Raw genomic sequence first — 18792 nt, forward strand, 5'->3', positions numbered from 1 at the left:
TTGCAGTGAGCCGAGATGGTGCCACTGCACTCCAGCCTGGGCGACACAGGGACACTGTCTCAAAAAAATAAAAAATAAAAAAGTGCTTTTCCAATAAAATATGTTTTTTAAAAATCTTCAAGAATATCATAACACATATGCTGTGTCAGCCTTTTTGTTATTCTTCACATTAAGTGCGATCTCTCTCCTGTATCTGAGCTTAAGAAGTCCCACACAATAACCCTGGAATAGCAGTAGTCCTCAATGTATCCTTCCTGGGAACCAGGAGTACTGAGTTGAGGAGGACTCCCAGGCCAAGTCCAGGCTTATTGAGGAAGAGTTCTATTACTGACTAGTGATGCTTCTCATAGGTGCAGGCCACGTTTCTGGCAGGATGCATGCCAGGAATATCCTAATGCAGCTTATATCATCCTCTTACTGTTTACAGTGTTTCTTCTTCAAATCACCACTTAAAGCTCTAACACTCAGTGGAATTTTTATTTATTGGGGACTTCTCAGTAAAGAAGTGTGGGACTTCTCAAGCTCAGACGTGGGACAGAGATCAAACTGAATGTGAAGAATAACAAAATGTTAACACAACATACGTCTTATGATATTCTTGAAGGTATTTTTAAAATAAAATATACATGTTCTTTATCTCATCAATAGAGTTCTAAACATTAATAGCCTTATTAGAGATGGCTTACCTTGTTGCTTTTAGTTAAAATCTTATATCGCTAATTATTTATCTTTTCATGTTCTCCTTTCTTTTGTACTTTTTTATCCAAATATAAATGTATATTTTATTTTGCCTAAACAATTGAAATAGTCTCAGCTCTTTCCTCGCCTCATCTTTCCACACTTTCATCCTACACATGGTGATTTTCTAAAGTATAGAGTAGATCAGATTTATTGATCTGGTGTGGCTACGAACCAGTCTATGCTAAGCATGAGAGACAGATGCTATGACGATTCAGTCCCTACTTTCACCAATTCAGATCCACAGGAAAAGACCAACATGCAAATAGATGGTTACAATACACTGAAAAACTCCTACTACAATTTTCTTTCTTTGTTTTTGTTTTTGAGACGGAGTCTCACTCTGTTGCCTAGACTGGAGTGCAGTGGCACAATCTCAGCTCACTGCAAGCTCCTCCTTCTGGATTCAAACAATTCTCCTGCCTCAGCCTCCCTAGAAGCTGGGATTACAGGCGTGCGTCCCACGCCCAACTAATTTTTTTATTTTTAGTAGAGGCAGGGTTTCACCATGTTGGGCAGGCTGGTCTTGAACTCCTGACCTCATGTGATCTGCCGCTTGCCTTGGCCTCCCCAAGTGCTGGAATTACTGGCATGAGCCACCGCGCCCAGCCCTACAATTTTCTTGCATGTGAAAGAAGAGCAAGAATGGTACATGCTTCCCAGAGGATGCAGAGTTACAGCTTGTAAAGTGCTTGGCATATGATTTGACACATAGTAATCATACGTACACACTAGTCATTAATATAATTACATCCAAGTGCCAAGTACAGTGTTATAAATTATCATTATTCTATCTTGCAGGATAGTGGATTTAAATCATTTTTTCAAGCCATCCAACGAGTCAGGGAATTTTGAACAGAGCCAAAATTTTGAAGTCTGTTATCCCAAATCTCCCACAAGGGAATACTATTTTCCAAACAAAATAAACTGCATCCTTTTAATGTTGTCATCTGTTTCTAACTGCTTTTGAGAATCTTTCCACGATGTATTTCAGCAGAAGATGATCCCCGTCTTTTTCTCAATCATGAGGTTTACAGTCAATGACGTTATCCCCACGTTCTATTTAACTGTACTGTCCTCTATGATTTTCACCAGCCCTCACAGCTCAGGTATGTTCCTCCCAACACTCATACATATTTATTGACATTAAATAAAATCTCCTCTTCAACAAAATGAATTATGAATAGTATATATCAAAAAATAATAGCTACAACGAAAGGTCAGACTAGGAAATAAGACCCAAAACTTCTAGCACTCTGAGGATTTGAAAAATAAAATGACATGATGCTTTCCTGAATCCCGAAGATAATCTCTCGAGTGTCCCAAAGAAAGCCTGGAGCACAAGGATAAGAATCGAAAACTATGGTACATTTCCAAACATGTCCAAAATGCGTGTTCGTTCCCAGCTTCCAGGATACATCCAAAACAGAGCTTTTAGTTTTTTCTTATCTCATATTATGGCTTTTTAGATGTGTCCCAGAATATTTTTTAATAGGCTGCTCTTATAAACAGGAGTGTATAAGATTCTCACAGTGCAGTGGTGCAGAAAAAAGAGAATACAAAGATCTGTGCTCTGAACTGAGCCCTGCCACGTAACTGCTGGCATGATTCTGTGCCAGGAACTTAATCATTTTGGACTTTGGTTTCTGAAGCTATAAACTTTAGAGATAAGACTATCTGACTGGGCGCAGTGGCTCACTCCTGTAATCCCAGCACTTTGGGAGGCCAAGGTGGGTGGATCACCTGAGGTCAGGAGTTCAAGACCAGCCTGGCCAAAGTGGTGAAACCCTGTCTCTACTAAAACTACAAACATAAGCTGGGCATGGTGGTGGACGCCTGTGATCCCAGCTACTTGGCAGGCTGAGACAGCAGAATCGCTTGAACCCAGGAGGCTGAGGTTGCAGTGAGCCAAGATCACACCACTGCACTCCAACCTGGACGACATATCTATTCTTATCTATCTCAATAAGTTGTTATTGAGAACAACAACTAGCATTTGTGTGGCAATGTAAAAACTTAACTTTTTCCTCATAAACAGTATTTTATTTACTTACTATTACTGTTGAACTGAGTATTATTATTATTACAGTTATTATATTCTCCTGACAAATGAGGAAGCTGAGGCTCAAAGGATTTTAAATTAACCTGCCTAAGACCAGAGAAAGTGGCAAATTACATCTCCTAACTACACCTTTGCTTGCCCCAGTGGTTGGTAAATGCTTTGACTGCAGGGATTTCCTTTTAACGTCATATTCTCTAGGCTGAGCACCAGCCCTGTGCATAACAGGCACTCAGTAAATATCTGACGAGCTGGGGAGAGTCAAAGTAGCATAGTGAGAGTCTGGTTCACCAAGAGTCAACGAGAAGAGACATTAAATTTTATAGGATATGAGGAAAAGCTCTCAACAGAAAATATGTATACTACTTCTACTTAAATTTAAAATAAAAAACCATACTGCAGGGTTATTTATCCTTTGAACACATTTAGGCATTGCATTTTAGGACACATTTGATTGGGTACAAGGAATAAAAACCTACTTGGTGAGGGAAAGAGACAAATTTTCTTTACAGAAGAATTCCACGTAGTATCTAGAGATACTTCCTTCTTCGAGAGATAGAGCTTAATCCTCCTGCCCCTACTTTGATGGTGAGTGTGATGATTAATTTTATGTGTCGACTGGGCCACAGGGTGCCCAGATATTTACTCAAACATTATGTTGGGTGTTTCTGTGAAATGTTTTTGGAGGATATTAACATTAAATCAGTTGACTGAGTAAAGCAGATTGTTTTCCTTAATGTGGGTGGGCCTCATTCAATCAGTTCAAGGCCTGAATAGAATAAAAAGGCTGACCCTCCCTTGAATAAGAGGGAACTCCTCCTGCCTGACTGCCTTTGAGCTGGGACTTTGGTTTTTTCCTGTCTTCAGACTCAAAAAACATGTTGGCTCTTCTTGGGTCTTGAGCCTACCAGCCTTCAGATTGGAACTACACCATGGGCTCTCCAGCATCTCCTGCTTGATGACTCACTCTGCAGATATTGGGACTCATCAGCCTCCATAATTATGTGAGCCAATTACGTACAATAAATCTCTTTTACATAGATATATATGGGTATACTATATATATAGTACACACACATACATATATATGTGTATATATACGTACGTATGTATATGTATATACAGATATATATACACATATATACACATACACATATAGGGTTTGTGTATATTTACAAACCTATTGGTTTGGTTTCTCTGGAAAACTACAAATAATACTTTGAACTGATGACTCACTTCCAAAGAATAGAGCAGGAAAAGAGAAAAATAGTAACACTGAATTAGAAAAATCTGGCAAATACCATTTACTCCAAGTGATGAAAGTTAACCTCACCGGTGATGTCATGTGGATATCAGGTACCCCTGATGATGTGTTGTGATGTAATGAGGAGGGTACTTTGCTTCTGTGGCATTCTTTTCCAAAACCCGCAAGCCACATCTAATCATGAGAGAAACAACACACAAACCTAGATTGGGGATATTCTACAAAATACTGTCGAGGTCACGAAAAATAAGAAAAATCTGAGGGACTGTCACTGACTAAAAGAGATGAAGGAGACATAGCAACTAGATATGGTGTCTGGAATGGCTCCTGAAGCAGAAGGAAGACGTTAATGGAAAAACTAGTGAAATCCAAATAAAGTCTGGAATTTTATCGATAGCAATGGCATGATGTTGGTTTCCTAGTTTTGACAAACATCCCATGGAAATGTAGTATGTTAACAATGGAAAAATTGGATGGAAAATATACAGGAATTCTCTGTACTATTGTCACAACTTTTCTGCAAAGTTAAAATTATTTCAAAATTAAAAGTTTATTTTTTTAAACCAAATCAAATGTAAGTCTCAAGTGTACTGAATAATGCATACATCCATAGGAAGGAATTACTTTCGGCTTTCACATGAGGCTTGGAGCTGGATAAACAAGCTCTGAAGTTCCTCCTCTGTTTCCCTCTCTGAACTCTCACTGATGCTCATCTCGGTTTTTTTCTGCACCACTGCCACATTTTTCTCTCTGAAGACTGACTTCCTTTGCCAAATTATTTAGTTACATTTGCCCACAAGAGAAATCTGTCTTGTCTTGTGTCAACCCTAATCCTAGCTCTATATCTCCTCGAATTTCCAATTCCCTACAGCATCTAATCACACTTCTCTACCTTCGGGTGTAAATTATTGAGGGAGGGAACTAAGTTTGTTTAGCCCAGTCAATGGCCTGGTTCCCCTTGAGCTTGATGACCATTCCTGTTTTAATCAAGTGGCGTCTCTTGGTAGAAATATGACTCGATAGTCCCACTATAGTATCTGATATTTGAAAGCTGAGAATAAGGAATAATTCTAAAGATATGGTCACCCCGGGATGTGTCTGTTTTATTATCTCTGCTCAACAGCATCTAAATCAGCACTGTAAATCCAAATTATTTCTAAAGACTTTATTGATTATGATAATAAATACTTGGACCTGAATGAAGGAGAGAAAAAATATTTTCTTTTTTTTAATTATCTCTGTCAAAAGGATTGGGAAAAAAATTATCTGATTGGGATAAATAGGTTGTTTGGAAAAAAAAAGTTTATGTTATTTGAATTGCAAAAGACAGATGCCCTCTAAGATGAAAGAATAGAATCACAAAGGATTTTTGATTAACTTACTAGAGAATTAATATATTTTGGACCCTGACTCTGAGTTGTTCTTGTTGTCAAGAGAACCTATTTTGCATGAATATAATGGGATAATACGATTCTGTAAAATTCCTAAGATCATAAAGTCTTGGGCCTACCTATCAGTACAAGAATACTTTCCACAGCATTCTTTACAAAGAAATCAACACTTTGGTTGGGAGGAGGGAAGGAGGAAAGGAGGGAAGGAGGAAAGGAAGGAAGGAAGGAAGGAAGGAAGGAAGGAAGGAAGGAAGGAAGGAAGGAAGGAAAGAAGGAAGGCAAGCACTCAACAAACCAGGACTAGTTTGAGGGAATTCCCTTAACATGATAAAAGAAATCAATGGAAAACTCACAGCCAATATCATACTTAACGTTGAAAGGTTGGAAACTTTAGCCCTAAAATGATGAATAATGAAGAAGAAAAGAATTTCTGCTCTTCCTACTTTTATTCAACATTACACTGAGGTTTTAACAAGGACAATTAGTTAGGAAAAGTAAATAAAGCATGTCCAGATTGGTAAGAAGTAAAACAATCTCCATTTGCAGATGACATAATCCTGTATACAGAAAATCCTAAGTAATGCATTAAAATGCTGTGGAATCTAATAAGCAAATCCAAAAAAATTGCAGGATACAAAAGTAATATATAAAAACCAATGAATTTCTGTACAATATTAATGAACAGTCGTAATACAATTTAAAAAAAATTCCATTTACAATTGTGTCAAAATACTGAGGAATAAATTTAACAGTGAGGCATGGTGGCTTATGCCTGTAATCCCAGCACTTTGGGAGGCTAAGGTGGGTAGATTTCTTGAGCCCAGGAGTTTGAGACCAGCCTGGCCAACATGGCGAAACCCCAAAATACAAATATTAGCCAGGTGTGGTGGCGCATACCTATAATTCCAGCTACTGAGGAGGCTGAGGCACAAGAATCACTTGAACTTGAGAGGCAGAGGTTGCAGTGAGCTGAGATTGGGCCACTACACTCCAGCCTGGGTGACAAAGTGAGATTGTATCAAAATAAAATAAAATAAATTTAATAAAAGAAATATAAGATTTTTTAATAGAAGAAATATAAACCACTGCATGGTTACAGACATTGAAGAAGACCTAAGTAAATGCAGACATTTCATGCTCATGCATTTGAAGACTTAATATTGTTAGGATGACAATACATCCCAAATTGATCTACAAATTCAATAGAATTCCTATCAAAATTCCAGCTGGCTTTTTTGCAGCATTTAAGCAGCTGATCCTGAAATTCATATGGAAATGCAAAGGATTCTGATTAACCTAACAGCCTTGAAAAAGAAGAGCAAAATTGAAGAATTCATACTTCCTGTTCTCAAAACTTGCTACAAAGCTACAGTAATCGAGCAAGACTGTGCAGTACTAGTATCAGAATAGACATACAGATCAATGAAACAGACTTTTACGAGAGTAAACCCATACATTTATGGACAATTAATTTTTGAAACAGGTGCCAAGACAGTTCAATGGGGAAATTATAGTCTTCTCAACAAATGATCTGGGACAACTAGATACTCACAGTTAGAAGAATGAAGTTTGACTCCTGTTCTGCATTATATCCACACTGAAAATGGATCAAAGACCTAAACAATTAGTTTAGCACTTTACAAGTCCTAAAACTAAAACTCCTAGAAGAAAACGTAAGTGTAAATTATGTTTGTGACCTTGGATTGGCAATGATTTCTTAGGTGTTATACCCAAAGCACAAACAACCAAAGAAAAAATAGATAATTTGAACCTCATCAAAACTAAACACTTTTGTCCTGCAAGTGATACCATCAAGAAAGTTTTTAAAACCTGCAGAATTAAAGAAAATACTTTCAAATTAATATTTCATCATGGAGTTTATTCAGAATATATTCTTAAAACCCTTGTAACTCAATAATGAAAAAATAAATAACCCAATATTGTTGGGCATTTATGCAAAAAAAATAAAAACCTATGTTCCCACAACAACCCGTATATGAATGTTCATAGCAGCTTTATAAATAGCCAAAAAGTAGGAACAACTCAAATATCTTTTAATGGGTGAATGTGAAAACTGTGATACATCTATCACACTGTAGAATACTACACAGAAATAAAAAGGAATAGATTATTCATAGACACAACTTGAGTAAATCTCAAGGGAATTATGCTGAGTGAAAAAGCCAGTCTCAAAAGGTTACATACCATATGATTCTATTTATTATTATATACAATTCTCAAAATGACAAAACTCTAGAGATAGAGATTAGAGTTTGCTAGAGGACAGGAAAAAAGATAGAGTGAGGTATGTGAATACAAAGTAATGAAGGAGTTCTTTTGTGATGATAGAACAGCTCTGTATCTTGATGTGGTTACACAAATTTGTACATGAGATAAAATTACATGGAAATATACAACACACACACACACACAAATAAATGCAGATTTAATCAAAGGTGAAACTGAATAAACTTTGTTGATAGTAATACTGATATAAATTTGCTGATTTTGATATTGTACTACAACTATTTAACATGTCACCATTGGGAAGCAAGGTGACAGGTTTGTGGCACTCTGTACTATTTTTGTAATTTACTGTGAACCTATAATTATTTCAAAATGAAAAGGTATTATAAAAAATTAACAAATTAAGTGAAATAAGTCAGTCACAGAAAGATAAATACCACATAGTCTCAGTCACATGTAAGAGCTAAAAAAAAAATTGAGCTCATAGAAGCGGACATTAGCAGCTGGGAAGGATAGTGGGAAGGGAAAGACAGGAAGAGGTTGATTAATGGATGCAAAGTTACAGCTAGATGGGAGAAGTAAGTCCTAATGTTCTGCAGCATTGTAGAGTAAATACAGTTTAAAACGATTTCGTGTATAATTTCAAAAAGTTAGAAGAGAGTATTTTGAATGTTCACAACACAAAGAAATGATAAATGCTTAAGGTAATAGATATGCTAATTATCCTGATTTGACTCATATATATTGCGTACATGTATGGAAATATCACTCTGCATCTCATAAATATGTACAATTATTATGTGTCAACTAAAAAGGAAAAAATGAACAAAGGATTTGAACAGACACTTCTCCAAATAATACATACAAATAGCAAATAAGCACCTTGCAAAATGCTCAGCGTCATTAGTTATCAGGAAAATGCAAATTAAGCCACAATGCGATATCACTATACTTGCACTACGATGGCTAAAATTTTAAAAAATAACAAGACCAAGCATTGACAAGGATGTGGAAGCAACTTGGCTCTCTCACACATTGCTGGAGGTAGAGCCACTTTGGAAAATAATCTGGCAATTTCCCATAAAGTTAAGCAAACCCACTCTTACCATGTGACTCAGCAATCCAATTCCTAAGAATTTACTCAAGAAAAATAAAAACATACATCCACGCAGACTTATTTGCAGCTTTATTCCCAAAAGCCAAAAATTAGAAATAGCTTAAAAATCCATTAACAGTAGAGTGAACTAACAAATTATGGTATATCCATACAATGGAATAACTCTGCAATAAAATGGGTCAATCTCAAAAACATTACACTGAACTAAAGAATCCAGACACACACAAAAGTACATACTCTATAGTTCCATCTATACAAAAGACTAGCAAAAGCAAAATCAATCTACAGTGATAAAAGGAAGATTTGTGTTTGCCTCGGACCAGGCGTTGTGGGAGCAGCGGATAGATTGGGAAGAAGCACAGAGGAACTTCTCAGATGATGGATCTGTTCTATATCTGGATTGTGTAGATGGTTACCCGGGTATGTGCATATTTACAACTCATTGTACTGTACATACGAAGTGTATGCATTTTAGTTTTCTAAATTATGCTTCAATGAAATTGCATTTTTAAAAATACAGACCTTAAGATTTTTCTGGGTTTGCAGGGATGATAGAGAGAGGTTAAGTTAAAGAATATAATGGTTTTAATTCTATGTGGTTAGTAGAATGATACTGCCATTAATGGACATGTGTCTCTCACTAATCTCAAACTCATTATGGTCACAACTGAACTAAAGATCTCCTTTCAGCCGGGTGTGTTGGCTCACACCTATAATCCCAGCACTTTGGGAGGCCAAGACAGGCAGATCACCTGAGGTCAGGAGTTCGAGACCAGCCTGGCCAACATGGCAAAACCCCATCTCTACTAAAAATACAAAAATTAGCTGGGCGTGATGGTGGGCACCTGTAATCCCAGCTATGCAGGAGGCTAAGGGAGGGAGAATCGCTTGAACCCGGGAGGCGGAGGTTGCAGTGATCCAAGATCATGCCATTGCACTCCAGCCTGGGCGGCAGAGCGAGACTCCATCTCAAAAAAAAAAAAAAAAAAAGGAAAAAAAAATCTCCTTTCATCACCACCCCCAAAACTACTCTTTCTTGGGTATTTTCTGTCTCAGTGAATGGCATCCTTAGATATGCAACCCAGAAAACTAGCAGATGTTTTTGACACCATTACTCTCATTCCTTTTCACTCCCAAATCTAATCAGGCCTGCTGATGTGTATCTCCTAAATAGACTTCAAATGTGTTGGCTTCTCTCTATTTCCATCACAACCACATGAGTTCAAGCCATCATCTCTCACCTGTGCCATTCTAATAACCTACCAAACTGTTCCCCCTGCATCTATTCTTATCCCCAGCACTGATCTGGACGTTTGGTTGCAAATGACAGAAATTCTTTTCACACTAACGTTTTTAAAATAAGGAAATATATTTATATAACCAAGAAGAAGTGAACTAGTCATGACTAGATCTATGAATTTGCCTAATTTATTCAGAACTCAATTTTTCTCTTTATTTCATTTTAGAGACAGGAGTGCAGGGATATATTCTCAGCTCACTGCAACCTCTGCCTCCTGGGCTCAAACAATCCTCCCACCTCAGACTCCCGAGTAGCTGAGACTGCAGGCATGCATCACCACCCTGGCTAATTTTTTTTTTTTGGGGGGGTAGAGACGGGGTTTTGCCATGTCACCCAGGCTGGTCTCAAACCCCTGGACTCAAGTGATCTGCTGCCTCAGCCTCCCAAAGTGCTGGGATTACAGGGTGAGCCACTGAGCCTTGCCTGTTTTTCTCTTTAACTCTTAATTTTACTTCCCCCATGTTGGTTTTATTCTCAGATGGCTCTCTGCAAATGATGTAAAAAATTGTTGATCTTTTCCTTGCTGATCTGACCTGGTCCTTACAGGTAGCAATCCAGAGGAACAAGGATTACCTCTTCACTTAGAGTTTGAGCAAAAGTTAGAGAGGGCATTGGTTAGTCTAACCCGGGTCATGTGCCCAATCCTGAACCAAACACTAAGGCCAGGAGAACAGGGAACTGTGGTTGGTTAGAACTGGATTATATCCTCATTCCTGTGCTGGGCAATGAGGGAGAGTAAATTCCACCCAAGTCCTATAGCAAGGGCTCCCCACAGCAGAGGGGTTCTGTCACCAGCACTGGGGAGAAAGGGAAAGTGGCTAGATGAACAAAAATTGTAACTACCAGAGTCTGTTTCCATTCTGCTTACAGAAACCAGAATTATTTTATTTCATCCTTTTTAAGTTAAATTTGGTGGTACATCATTCTCCTGCTTCAAATCATTAAATGACTTTCTATTGCTGTTAGGATAATATTCAAACTCTCTCAGATGGCTCAGAGTCCTTTATGCTCTAAGCCTTGCCCACATCCCCAACTAAATTTTGTCACTCTCTCCTCATTCTCTATTCCAGCCACCCCAGCCTTTTCCAATTTCTTTCACATGTCATGTTTCTTCACAGTTCGGTTCCTTTTCACAAGCTGTTTCCCTGAACACACTCCACAGTCCCTCCGTCAGAAAATATCTAGTCGTTTTAGGGTACAGCTCAGCCACGACTTCCTCCATGCAATTTTCATGTGTCTCCAGGTTAGGTCACACTCCCACATGTAAACACATTCATTGCCCATGTACATCTCTTCTATCACATTTCTCTCAATTGTAAGTATACGATCGTTAAGGTAATGAAGGTTTAACATCTGATCCCATTGGTTAGAATGTAAGCTCCATAAGGGCTGGGACGATATCTGCCCCATTCGCCTCCAGGCCTGGCACCTAGCCCTGTCCCTGGTACAAATAACACATGCAATTTTTCCCCCAATAAATAAATAAATTTGGTGAATGACCAGGAAAAGAGGAATGATAAATCTGATTTTAGATAGGTTGAATCTAAAATAATGACAAGGCAGCAAGTTAGAATATTTATAATAGACATTTGGATATACGGAGTCATCAAGGTGAATACAGTCTAATATTCCACGGGACTGTCATCTTTCAAAAAGAAGACAAAATATCAAAAATATTTTACTTCCCCAAATGACAAGTGATTTCCACTTAGGGGTTGAGAGGTGATGAAATTAGGGGCCCATTCAGAAAGTCTTTCCTGTCTGCACACCTGGTGTTTTACTAACAAGCTTGACCCAAACTGGAGTGCCAACCACCGGCCAAAAAAAAGGCGGCGGCGGGGAATGTTGCATACAGAAGCCTGAAGTAATTTTAGTTTTATTTACACAGGTTGTTCAGCTTAGAAACTGAAGCCAAATTTAGAGATTCAAACAACTCGTATAATGGGTACATTTTCTACCATCCTTTTCGTTGGTAAACAGCATTTAGAGACAGTGAAAACAGCATGTCTTTCTAAGAAGAGCCCAGTGTTCCATGTCTTTTTCAACATTCTTTCTCCTCCACACCCACTCTCTGCTCAACATAAAGGTTTTGCTTGTTTGGGGTTATTCTGAGCTTAAGGAGCACTTCTCAAGAGAGTAGTCTAAAGGGTGTTTTTGTATTTTCCTTGCTGAGGTGTGTGCAGGAGGAAAGAAAAAAATAACGACCACAGCTATCCTCCTATTCAAAACAGTCCGTGAATCATTTTTCTTCTTAGTATTTTTCTTCTTAACAATATTTAAAAGAACCGTGAGTGGCTAAAGTTCTAGAAACTCCAGGTACTTCAGTTCTTTAATAAAAATAAATGAGACTCTTGTTTTCAAAATGTTTGTTGTAAAATATAGATATTTAGCTAATGTTTAAAAATATCATAGGTTCCAACTTAAAGGAAAAAATGATGGAGAGGAAGAAAAAGCTGTGCTTGAGCTTTACTCCAAAGTTCAACCCAGCCCTTACTAAATCAGTAGTTTACATTGTCAGCAGCAAAATAAGAAACCTCAGGACAAGGAGAGAAAAGCAAGTGAGAAACACCCAGAAGAGAGGAGTTGAGCTGAGAGGGCAAGAAACGGACGATGTGAGACCTTCTTTGAAGAAGAGTTTGAACTTCAACATTGTTTCAGAGCTTATTCTTCAAGAATTTTTTCCATTCACAGACTACATATGTTGCCTACTGCATTTCAAGGGGCAGCAGGAGAATAAAGACTTAACTGAGCCAAGAAATAGGCGAGTTGCTCCATCACTTGTCTAATTGTTGAAACTCCATGTTTCTTCCCCTTTCCTGACATTTTTGCTGGACACGGAAAGGGAAGAGTTCACAGGTGGCTGAAGATTGGACTATCACCCTAAATACATCATGTATATGCACAGCCTAAAGGTTTAGAAATAGAAGGAAGGTAGGAAACACACGCTAACCAGGCCCATATAGGTCAAGGGATTCTCTGCAGTCGGATGATTTTTTTTTTTTTTTTTTAGACGGAGTCTCACTCTGTTGCCCCGGCTGGGGTGCAGTGGCGTGATCTTGGCTCACTGCAACCTCCGCCTCCTGGGTTCAAGCCATTCTCCTGCCTCAGCCTCCCGAGTAGCTGGGATTACAGGCACCTGCCACCACGCCCGGCTAAATTTTTGTAATTTTAATAGAGACAGGATTTCACTATTTTGGCCAGGCTAGTCTCGAACTCCTGACCTCGTGATCTGCCTGCCTCGGCCTCCCAAAGTGCTGGGATTACAGGCATGAGCCACAGTGCCTATCCAGTCTGATAATTTGTTTTTTCTTTTTCTTTTTCTTTTTTCTTCTTGAGACAGAGTCTCACTCTGTCACCCAGGTTGGAATGCAGTGGAGCAATCTTGGCTCACTGCAACCCCTGCCTCCTGGATTCATGCTATTCTGTATGTCTCAGCCATACAAGTAGCTGGGATTACAGGCGTGTGCAACAATGCCTGGCTAATTTTTGTATTTTTGGTAGAGACAGGGTTTTGCCATGTTGTCCCCGCTGGACTTGAACTCCTGGCCTCAAGTGATCTGCCTGCCTCGGACTCCCAAAGTGCTGGGATTACAATCTGCGCCACCATGTCAGCCTGCAGTCTGATTTTTTAGTGCATTAGGATTGGTCCTTCATTTTTCTACACACTCCCCTAGTCTGCTCATTAATGCATAAAATTCCGGGCTTATAAAGCCAATTTTGTAAAAGAAAATGCATATTTGGCTAAATATGTAAAGTTCTATAAATGATTGTCCCTATAGTTTTTTTTCAGAAAATAAGTTTGGCAAATTTATGAGGAAAGAGGGAAAAGGAGTGAAGGGAGATTGATGAAGGGCCTGGAGAAAGAGCCTAGAAAAGTCAGGCTAAGAGCGGAGAAGACCAACCCAACTTTTGACTGAAATTAGACCTAAGGCTGGCTCTGAAGTATTTGTTAAATCTTTTTTGGTCACTGCTATTGAATCCAAAGATGGGTAGTACAAAAATATGACTATTCTCTAAGATTAAGTCAGTATTAACTAGTAAGCAATAATACCTATTTACACATAACTGAGATTACAATGTCTAGCTAGGCAGTACAATAACTACCATATGGGGAAGTGGCTTTCAATGGAACCTGCAACTCCAGCCCTAATCCCCATAACAGATAAAATTTCTCCGGGTCTCATACATTAAAATAATGCTCACAGGGTAATTCGGGAATATATAATGTATCATATGTATACTAACATGTATCATATACATACAGTATGATTTATAAAAATTGCACCCATCCTACAGAAATAATATGAGCATATAAAGCTATGTGTATAAGAATTTTTCATTGCAGTAGTTCATAAGAGTAAAAACATCATTGTATTCAGTTCCTGGAGATGCTTCTGTAACAAAGTACCACAAACTGGGTGACTTTAAGCCCCAGAAATGTATGGTCTCAGAGTTCTGGAAGCTAGATGTCCAAAATCAAGGTGTCTGCAGGGCCATGTTTCCTCTGAAAACTGAAGGAGAATCCTTCCTTGCCTCTTCCTAGCTTCTGTGGTTGCCAGCAATCAATCTTTGTGTTCCTTGGCTTGTAGATGCATCACTCCAATCCCTTGTCTTCACAGTCGTCCCTGTGTGCATGTCTGCCTTTGTGTCCTTACAGGTCATTAGTCATATTGGATTAGGGCCCACCCTAACGATCTTATTTTGACTTGATCACTTTATAAAGTTCCTGTTTCCAAACAAGGTCATGTTCCTTGGTAGAGGGGATTATGACTTCAGCATAGCTTTTTGTGAAGGACACAATTCAACTCATAACAAACGTGGAAGCCCATCAATAGGGAAAACAAATTATATATTTCTGCAATAGACCACTCTGTAGTCATAAAAAAAAAAAAAAAAAGAGAGAGAGAGAAAAGTACCAGATGCACTGACCTACAAAGCTGTCTTGGGCATATTATTACTGCATATTATCTAATGCATAAAATATGTGTGGATATAGTCTATTTATGTGTTAATTGACTGTTCATGTTATTGGTAAGGCTTCCTGTCAATAGTAGGCAATTAGTGGTTAAGTTTCGGGGTAGTCAGAAGTTATATGCAGGTTTTCAACTGTCTCCTAACCCTTGCATTATTCAAGGGTCATCCACATAGAAACAGAAAAGATTAGTAATTGTTAGGAGACGGTGAGAAGTGGATGTGGCTGTAAAAGGGCAGTATGAGGAATCTTTGTGGTCATGGAAATGTTCATGACTATATCAATGTCAACACACTCGTGATTTTGTGCTATAATTTTGTAAGACACTACCAGTGGAGAAAACTGGTTAAGGGTACATGGGATCTCTATGTATTATTTTTTACAACTGGATGTGAATCAACATTTAACTCCAAATAAAAAGTGTAATTTTTTTAAAAAGTAGGTGAACCAAAATCTCAGAAATCACCACTAAGAACTTATCTATGTAACCAAAAACCACTTGTAGCCAAAAAACTATTGCAATAAAAATTAAAATTTTAAAAATTTGCTCTTTTTTCTCTGCAATGATGGCGTGTGCTTGACTCCACTTATCACCATGCCTTCTCACAAGACTTTCAGGATTAAGCATTTCCTGGCCAAGAAACAAAAGCAAAATCATCTCATTGCCCAGTGGATTTGGATGAAAACTGGTAATAAAATCAGGTACAACACCAAAAGGAGACATTGGAGAAGAACCAGTCTGGGTCTATAAGGAATTGCACGTGAGATAGTGTAAAGGTCATGACCATCTTACCATATCAACCTGAAAATGTCACCACTATCTGGACAGTTGTACATGTTTTATTGGGAATTTTTTTTTCTCTGTGTATGTGCTGCATGTGTACTGGTAGGTTGGATTCAGTAATAAATATATGAGACCTTTCCTTTCAAAAACAAACAAAAAAAAATTAAGCGAAATTAAAAGGTAAGTGGACCTGTGTGGTTCAAATCCGTGTTGCTCAAGGGTCAACTGTAATTTGTCATTTCAACAATATTATATAAAAGGAACCATACAATATGTAACCTTTTGAAATTTCCTTTTTTTAATTCACATAATTCTCTGGAGATTCATCCAGGGTGTTGCACGTGTCAATAGTTCATTGCTTTTGATTGCTGAGTAGTATTCCAGGGTATGGATATATCACAGTATGTTTAACTAATCACCTGTGAAAGGGTGACCTGAGAGTTGCTTTCCAGTTTTTGCTATTACAAATCAAACTACTATAAACATTCATGTGTAGGTTTTTGTGTGAACATAAGCCTTGTTCATAAGAAATGGCTAAACATAAGCAATGATAGGGTTGTATGATAGTTATATATTTAATTTTTAAGAAACTCCCATATAGGTTTCCAGAGTAACCACACTATTTTACATTCAAAATAGAAATATATGAATGATCCAGTTACTCTGCATTTTCTCCAGCATTTGGTGTTGTCTATTTTAATTCTAGCCATTCTGATAATTATGTAATGGTATCACATTGTAGTTTTAATTTGCATTTAACTTGCAAATATTTCTCACACTCTGAAACTTTCCATCTTATCCTCTTATTAGGATCTTTTGCAGAACAAAACTGTTTAATTTTGATGTGATCTAATTTATCAATTTTTCTTTTTATGGATCATGTTTTTGGTGTCAAGTCTAAGAACTATTTGCCTAGCTCTAGATCCCAAATATTTCCTCCTATACTTTTCTTTCTAAAAGTGTTACAGCTTTACATTTTACATTTAATTCCATGATTACCTTTTTGTATAAGGTAAGACTTAGGCCAGCCAGGCGTGGTGGTTCACGCCTGTAACCCCAGGACTTTGAGAGGCCAAGGCGGGTGGATCAGGAGGTCAGGAGATCGAGACCACCCTGGCTAACACTGTGAAACCCTGTCTCTACCAAAAATACACACAAAAAAAAAAAATTTAGCCGAATGTAGTGGCAGGAGCCTGTAGTTCCAGCTACTAGGGAGGCTGAGACAGGAGAATGGCGTGAACCCCAGAGGCAGAGCTTGCAGTGAGCAGAGATCACACCACTGCTCTCCAGCCTGGGTGACAGAGCAAGATTCCCTCCAAGTCCTCCAAGTCCTCCAAGACTTAGGCCAAATGTATTTTTTTCTTTTTTTCTTTTTATTCTTTCATTTCGTGGTTTTTTTCCCCCCATAGATGTCCAATTGCTCCAGCACCGCTTGTTAAAAAGACTTTTTTGTTTATCGAATTAATTTTGTACCTTTATCAAGTCAGTTGGGTTTATTTGTGAGGGGCAATTTGGCAATTTCTGGGTTTTCTATCCTGTTCCTCAGGTCTGTCTGTTTCTCCCTTCAACACCACCACACATTCTTGATTACTGTAGCTATAAAATCAGTCTTGAAATTAAGCAGATTAATTCCTCCTTTTCAAATTTGTTTTAGTCCATTCTTATGTATTTGCCTCTTCATAAAAATTTTGAAATAATCTTATACATATACGCAAAAAACCTTCTAGGAATTCTTACAGAGACTGACCTGCAGCTGGGGATGGTGGCTCACACCTGTAATCCCAGAACTTTGGGAGGCTGAGGGGGTGGATCCCTTGAGGCCAGTAGTTCGAGACCAGCCTGGCCACATGGCAAAACCCCTTCTCTACTAAAAACGCAAAAATTAACCAGGCATGATGGCACATGCCTATAATCCCAGCTACTCCAGAGGCTGAGGCAGGAGAAGCGCTTGAAACCAGGAGGTAGAGGTTGCAGTGAGCTGAGATTGTGTCACTGCACTCCAGCTTGGGTGACAAAGCAAGACTCTGTCTCAAAAAAAAAAAAAAAATCTTTTTTTAATGAAGAGATTGACCTGCATATCGATTTGGAGAGAACTGGCTGGGCATAGTGGCTCACACCTGTAATCCCAACACTTTGGGAGGCTGAGATGGGATAATCACTTGGGGACAAGAGTTCAAGACCAGCCTGGTCAACATAGCAAGACCCCATCTCTATTTAGAATGTTTATATAAAATTTAAATAAATAAAAAAGAAAGAAAAGAAAAATATTGGAAAGAATTGGTATATTCTCTATATTGAATCTTCCAATCCATGATCATGGTATTTCTCTCCATTTATGTATATCTTCTTCAGTTGCTCTCATCAGCACTGTGTAGTCTCCAGCATACAAGGCCTGTACATGTTTTCTTAAATTCACACCTAAGTATTTCTTTCTTTTTTTGTTTTAGTCATTGAAAGTGGTATTGTATTTTGAATTTCAGTGTCCAGGAATTCACTGCTGGTATAGAAATACAATTGATTTTTTTATGTTTATTTCACATCCTGGGACCTTGCTCAACTCACTTATTAGTTCTAGGAGATTGTTTTTGTAGATTCCTTAGGACTTTATATGTGGACAATCATATCATTTGCAAATAGGGATAATTTTATTTCTTTCTTTCCAGTTTATGTACTTATTTCCTTTTCATACCTTATTGCTCTATGTTGAATAAAAGTGATAAGGTTGGATGTACTTGCCTTTTTCCCCACCATGAAAGGAAAGCATTTAGTTTTTTACCATTAAGCATAATGTTAGCTATAGGTTTTATATACATATTCCTTATAAAGTTGAGGAAGTTTCTCTCTATACCTATTTTTCTGAGAGTTTTTATCATGAATGTGTCAAATTTTGATAAATGCTTCTTCTATGATAATTGATATA

General features: G+C 38.0%; 1 protein-coding gene across 1 annotated transcript in view; it reads left to right on the plus strand.

Annotated features, from left to right (window-relative positions):
• Window positions 1-15822, plus strand: part of LMNTD1 (lamin tail domain containing 1) — a 243623-nt gene extending 227801 nt beyond the window's left edge. The window contains exon 10 of the mRNA XM_011946990.1: window positions 15699-15822. The gene's annotated coding sequence lies outside the window, so the exon portion shown is untranslated. The remainder of the gene's footprint in view (window positions 1-15698) is intronic.
• Window positions 15823-18792: the final 2970 nt, after the last annotated feature.

This window comes from Colobus angolensis, unplaced genomic scaffold (genome assembly GCF_000951035.1).
Source record: "Colobus angolensis palliatus isolate OR3802 unplaced genomic scaffold, Cang.pa_1.0 Scaffold256, whole genome shotgun sequence".
NCBI lineage: Eukaryota > Metazoa > Chordata > Mammalia > Primates > Cercopithecidae > Colobus > Colobus angolensis.